Source organism: Fukomys damarensis, unplaced genomic scaffold, assembly GCF_012274545.1.
Source record: "Fukomys damarensis isolate Sample0158 unplaced genomic scaffold, DMR_v1.0_HiC HiC_scaffold_19, whole genome shotgun sequence".
In the NCBI taxonomy this organism is placed as follows: Eukaryota; Metazoa; Chordata; class Mammalia; order Rodentia; family Bathyergidae; genus Fukomys; species Fukomys damarensis.
In genome coordinates this window covers 54,806,620-54,811,861 of record NW_022900931.1, presented here as the reverse complement: position 1 = coordinate 54,811,861, position 5,242 = coordinate 54,806,620, and the positions used below count along the sequence as shown (strand labels likewise).

At 43.6% G+C, this 5,242-nt stretch overlaps 1 long non-coding RNA gene across 1 annotated transcript in view; it reads right to left on the bottom strand.

The window, feature by feature from the left end:
- Positions 1-2,915: 2,915 nt before the first annotated feature.
- The window catches only part of LOC104874010, an 11,582-nt gene continuing 9,255 nt past the window's right edge, over positions 2,916-5,242 (bottom strand). Inside the window, exon 4 of the long non-coding RNA XR_783624.2 lies at positions 2,916-4,457. This is a non-coding gene — a long non-coding RNA (uncharacterized LOC104874010). The remainder of the gene's footprint in view (positions 4,458-5,242) is intronic.

The following is a 5,242-nucleotide window of genomic DNA, read 5'->3' as shown; positions in this document are numbered from 1 at the left end:
ATATATATATATATATATATATATACTCACATGTCACTGACTTAGGTCTCTTGGAAATTCAAAACACTTCCAGTATTTTTCTTATTTTTAAATTGAGCTATAACATAGAACAAATACACAAAGTGCACTGATCTCAAATGCCCGGCTCACTGGTTCTTGCATTTGTTTGCAGCGGACCTCATCAAGATGTAAAACACTGCAGACCGCAGAGGGTCCCGCACGCCCCTTCTTATCAATGCCCAGTAACCCCTGTTACTCTGTCGTCTGTCACCTCATCTGCTTCGCCTGCCCTTGAACGTCATAGTGGGTCCCTCTGTGCCGGTCTCTTTTTGGCATCATGCCTTAAAATTCATCTGTGTCATCGTGGGTGTCAGTAGTTTATTTCTTTATACTGCTGAGTGGCATTATTTATGTGTATTTTTTTGAGACAGGGTCTCACTTTATAGCCCAGGCTGGCCTCCCAAGTGCTGGGATCCTAGTCGTGCACCGCCACATCTGGTGAGTAGCATTATGTTATATATTACACAATCCTTTGGTCAGTTCTCTGACATGTGGGTCATCTTTTGCTTTGCATTATTATGGATAAAAGCAAGGTGTGAGAAGCTCTTTGGATGGGCACGTTCACTTCTCCTGGGAGCTTGCTCAGGTATGAAATTGCTGGGTCATGGAAAAAATTTTTTTTGGTAGTACTGGGGTTGAACCCAGGGCTTTTGCACTAAGCCACATCACCAGCTGCCACCTTGTTTTTTGTTATTGTTTTTGTTATGGGGGATCAAACTCAGGACCTCAAGCTTATCAACTTCGAACACCCAGCTGAATTGAATCAGCATGGTCTGGACATGGAGGATCCAACTGAGGACTGTTACCAATAGCCATAAAAAGAGAACTGGAGGGGAAGATCTTGGCCAGTTTATTTTCTAGGAGGAGGTTGCTGCAGATGGTTTTCCTGATTCAAACTCGACTCGGGGTCTCGCTGTCACTGGGAATGGCTGCTCTTCTCAGGGGAGCTCTGATCTTCCTGAGCATCACTTCCTGGGTCCAGTGCAGATCCCTCAGCCTGGTGGCACAGATCCTTCACCCCACAGGCAGGCTTTCTGGCTTCCACTGCTGGCCTTTGTGACTTCCCAGTGCAGATCCTCAATAAGGACAAGTGTGAGACTTTTGGGCTTTCACAAGTAGAGGTCCAACGACCCTCTCCCTCAAGGGGAAAGCGAACTTTCCCTGAGTGTGCCAAGGTGAATGTACTGCATCTCTAGATCATCACTGAATGCTGGAAAACATGAGCTTTAGGACAAAAGTTGTGATTTTATGACACAACCCAACAGAGTGGAAAGACAGGTCTGAAAAAGGAAGCATTGTGTATGCTATTATGTGTGCTGTTCACAATAAACTACAGTATTCCTACAGTTTGGGAGGACAAAGCATATAAAGAACTTCAGTGGGAAAAGTAAAATTTTTTTTTTTTTTTTTTTTTTTTTTGGTAATGGGTATTGAACTTGGGCCCTTGTGCTTGTGAGGCAGGAGCCAGAACCACTGAGCTAAATCCCCAGCCCATAAAAATTTCCATTTTTTACTTTGATTGGACAGATTATTTTCAGGGTCATGGCTTCAATCTTCTTCAGGACACACACCTTGGACAGGCACCTCTGCTAGTGACTCCCCCGCTTGGAGGCGTTCAGTCGGTGCCTACTGTGTGTCCCTGGACCACCCACCTCCTTTCCAGTGGACGCTCATGACACCCAAAGTATGGGAGTTTTCACAGGTGGAGGTGACCGTAGGTCAGAAGTAATGCACCTGTCAAGGTCAATGGTCTCTCAGCATCTCAGGGGAGTTGGACAAATCTTAACAAAACAGTAAAATCCAGGAAATACAGGCCGCAAAAATCTCATGTTAAATCTGACTTAGAAAACCCATTGCCTCTGAGTGTGATAAACCCCAACCCTGGCTAGACAGGTAGGTAGCACAGGAATGGCCTGGCTGGGTGTCCAGCCGGCATCTACTTTAGCCTTTGAATGGCCACCAGAATCACACTGTTCTAGGACTCATATGTTCTGAACACCACCCCACCTACTTCCATACAGAAATGAGAATGTGCACGTGTTGGGTGCACCTGTAATTCCAGCTATCAGGAGGCTGAAGCAGGACGGTCAACATGAGTTCAAGGCCAGCCTGGGCTACATAGCAAGATTCTGTCTCAAAAAAATTAAAACCAGGGCCAGGGATTTAACTCAGTGGTGCCACTGCCTGCCTCGCAAGCTCAAGGGACCCACCCCCAAAAAAGAGTAGGAAGTATTGATTGAAAGATAGCTTCTATCTAAGAGAGACAGAAGGGAGCCTGGAAAGTAGGTTGCCAGCAGACCTCGCTTCTCAAGCAAGTTTTATACCACAAGGTCAGGCAGGGCATAAAGTGGGGCAAAACCACAGCCAACTAATAAGATTACAAGTAGAATCACTTAGGTAATATTGATCCAATGAAAGAGCACAAGGTGTGTATAAAATGGAACAAAACTATGGCCAACCAATAAGATTACAAGTGTAGTCACTTAGATAATATGGATTAATGGGGATCAAATGGGAAGGCAAGTCACATAGCAACTGCATGTGGACCAAACAAGGATTTTCCAGGAAGGAATGGGCTGGGAGGCTCTGGTCCCCCACCCAAGATGATTGGTGCCTCTTTAGAATATCAATCAATACTGTTCGTCTCTAGGGGAAATATGTGGTCGCAGTCTCTTTTCCTTGTTTGGAAGCCTGACCTTTAAGGAATGCACCTCCAGCCACAGTTGTAATATGTTCTTATCTTCTGCACTGACTCTCTGGAGGGCCCAGCCCTGTCTGACTGCCTATAATATTTTAACTAACTTCACTGTCTATAATATTCCCCCCTCTGAGGAGCTATCCCTAACTGCGGTTAAGGGAAAAGGGGCATCGTTTTTATCTAGCTGTTTCGAGTTGAGAAGGGTCACTGTAGGGGAGACAGCAGTTAGGGGCTTTCTCTAGACAGCTAAACTAATGGGCTTGGCTAGAAGTCAAGTTGCAGTTTAGCAGATGGGAACTCCCTTCACAAGGTCGATCTAGTGGATCTCGGTAAAAGGAATCTGGCAAATTTGTCCTCGGTTCCATTGCATGATTATTTGGAGTTTGCCAGCGTCTAGGCAAGAATAAGCAAATTTTCCAAGAAATTAGAGCATGTATAATCAAAGCATGAACCCTAGAATGGAAAGGCAGGGTGGGGAAAGGGCAATGTCCTGAAACTCCTCTTAAGGGACTGAAACAGGGATTATACCAGTTGGCTCTTAGAGCCCTCTACTGATGGAGGTTATCTATAAGCCTGATATTTCTTGTCATAAGTCTCTAGTTTTAGCTGTAAGAAGATGGAGTTTGGTGGTTTTGAAGGACAATTGTAACTAAAGCACTTAAAGTCTTTGGTTGAACTTTTGTAGCTTCTACCATAGTTTTTAGCCTCACTGAACCCTAACATTGGTCAGCTACTGGTGTAGTCGGAAACTGCCAGAAGGAGTCATCAGTTGGGGCCTCTTTTATTATTGTTTTTGTTATAAAGAATCCACTTGTCAAAAATAGGCTTTTGAAAGGAAAGTTTATTCCAGTCGACAAGGACTAAAATCAGGAGATTCTGGCAGCATTGTGTGTAGATGGGCTGAACTTGGGAGAGAGATAATGGCAGCTGGCTGGGAGAGATTTCATCCCTGAGAGGATGGGCTAACACCAGGGGAAAGAGGTATCAGCAGCTAACTGCGAAAGGAATCAGGCTTATATAGGTATTAAGGGGCTAAGGAATCTGGGGTGAAATGCTTATGACTTGGATACCCAGTGATGGTCTGCTCAGGTAGGTACACAATTACTGGACTTCTCAGTGCCAAGGGGTTGTAAACTATATTTTGAGTCTATTTGCCCTATTTGCTGAAAAACTGCTGTTGTTTGCTAAAAGCAGCCTGTTTGCTTTGTCACATTTGTTTGTGAAGGACTAACTTAGGCTAGGCTGGACAGTTTTTATATGTCTTTTGGTTATATTTTTCTGCTGGGTGTTTAAAGCCAAGGTGAAATGAGACCTGTGTTAATCAAAATCAACCCCTTGTTATCTATCAGGTCAGCCAAGTCTCCTTAGATATTACTTTGGAACCATGCATAGAGTCTCTCAGCTCCTCTCTTTGTGTCAGCTCTCAGAATGGGTCACATCCTTGCTTGACCATGTTGCTTTCTATGAAAGCATGGGAGACTTTTCCCTTTTGGTGACCCTCCTCTGGCGCACTGTGCATTTTTTTGATTCTTGTCCTCTGGGGTCCAATAATCTCCCTGCTCAGTAGGTTGGGTGACTCACCAAAGTTGTTGGATCCTGTAGAAAAGGTTCCCTCATGTCCTGGATCTTTGTTGATCTTGGAGGGCCAGGGCCAAAATACTGGCTATTCTTTTAGCCTTGTTACCTTTCTAGTTTTGGTCTTCAAATTTCAGTTGTTGAACACCCAGAAGAGAAGATCAGTGACATTAGCATTGTAGTGGGGGCTGGGGATTTAGCTCAGTTTTTCTGCTGCCTGCCTCACAAGCGCAAGGACCCGAGTTCAATCCCCAATACCAAAAAACAAAAACAACAACAAAAAAATCAAAGCATTGTAGTGGGAGTAGTAAGCTTAACTATTATGGTTTAACCTGGCTATCAAGCACTTTGACATATAGAGTTAGAGGACTGATACTTTTTATCAACCATCATTGTTCTAAAAATTGAATCCCTATAGAATATTAACAGACAACAGTTATACATTATATAAAGAGACTTAAGATCAAGAACCACACATCATATCATTTTTGGTACCAGGGATCAAACTCAGGATCTTATGCTTGTAAGGCAGGCGGTGGCACCACTAAACTAAGTCCCGCACCCCAACACATGGTATTTTGGCATGAAGTCATGATGACATTATCTTTGTAACACACTTAAGTGTCCATCTTAGTGTGGAATAGTCTTTTAGTCAAACACCTCCATCTGATCACAAGACATTAAATGACACAAAGAAAACTTATTTGATGTGTTATCCATTAGTAGGATGCCATCTAAAGAGAATGTACATATTGGCCAATAAATGTATCTTAGAAGTTTATAATGTCCAGCCTCAAATTTTAGAGTGTGAGGGCCGGGGATTCAGCTCAGTGGTTTGGTGGCCTGCCTTGCAAGTGCAAGGACCCGAGTTCAATCCCTGGTACCAAAAAAAAAAAAAAAAAAAAAAAC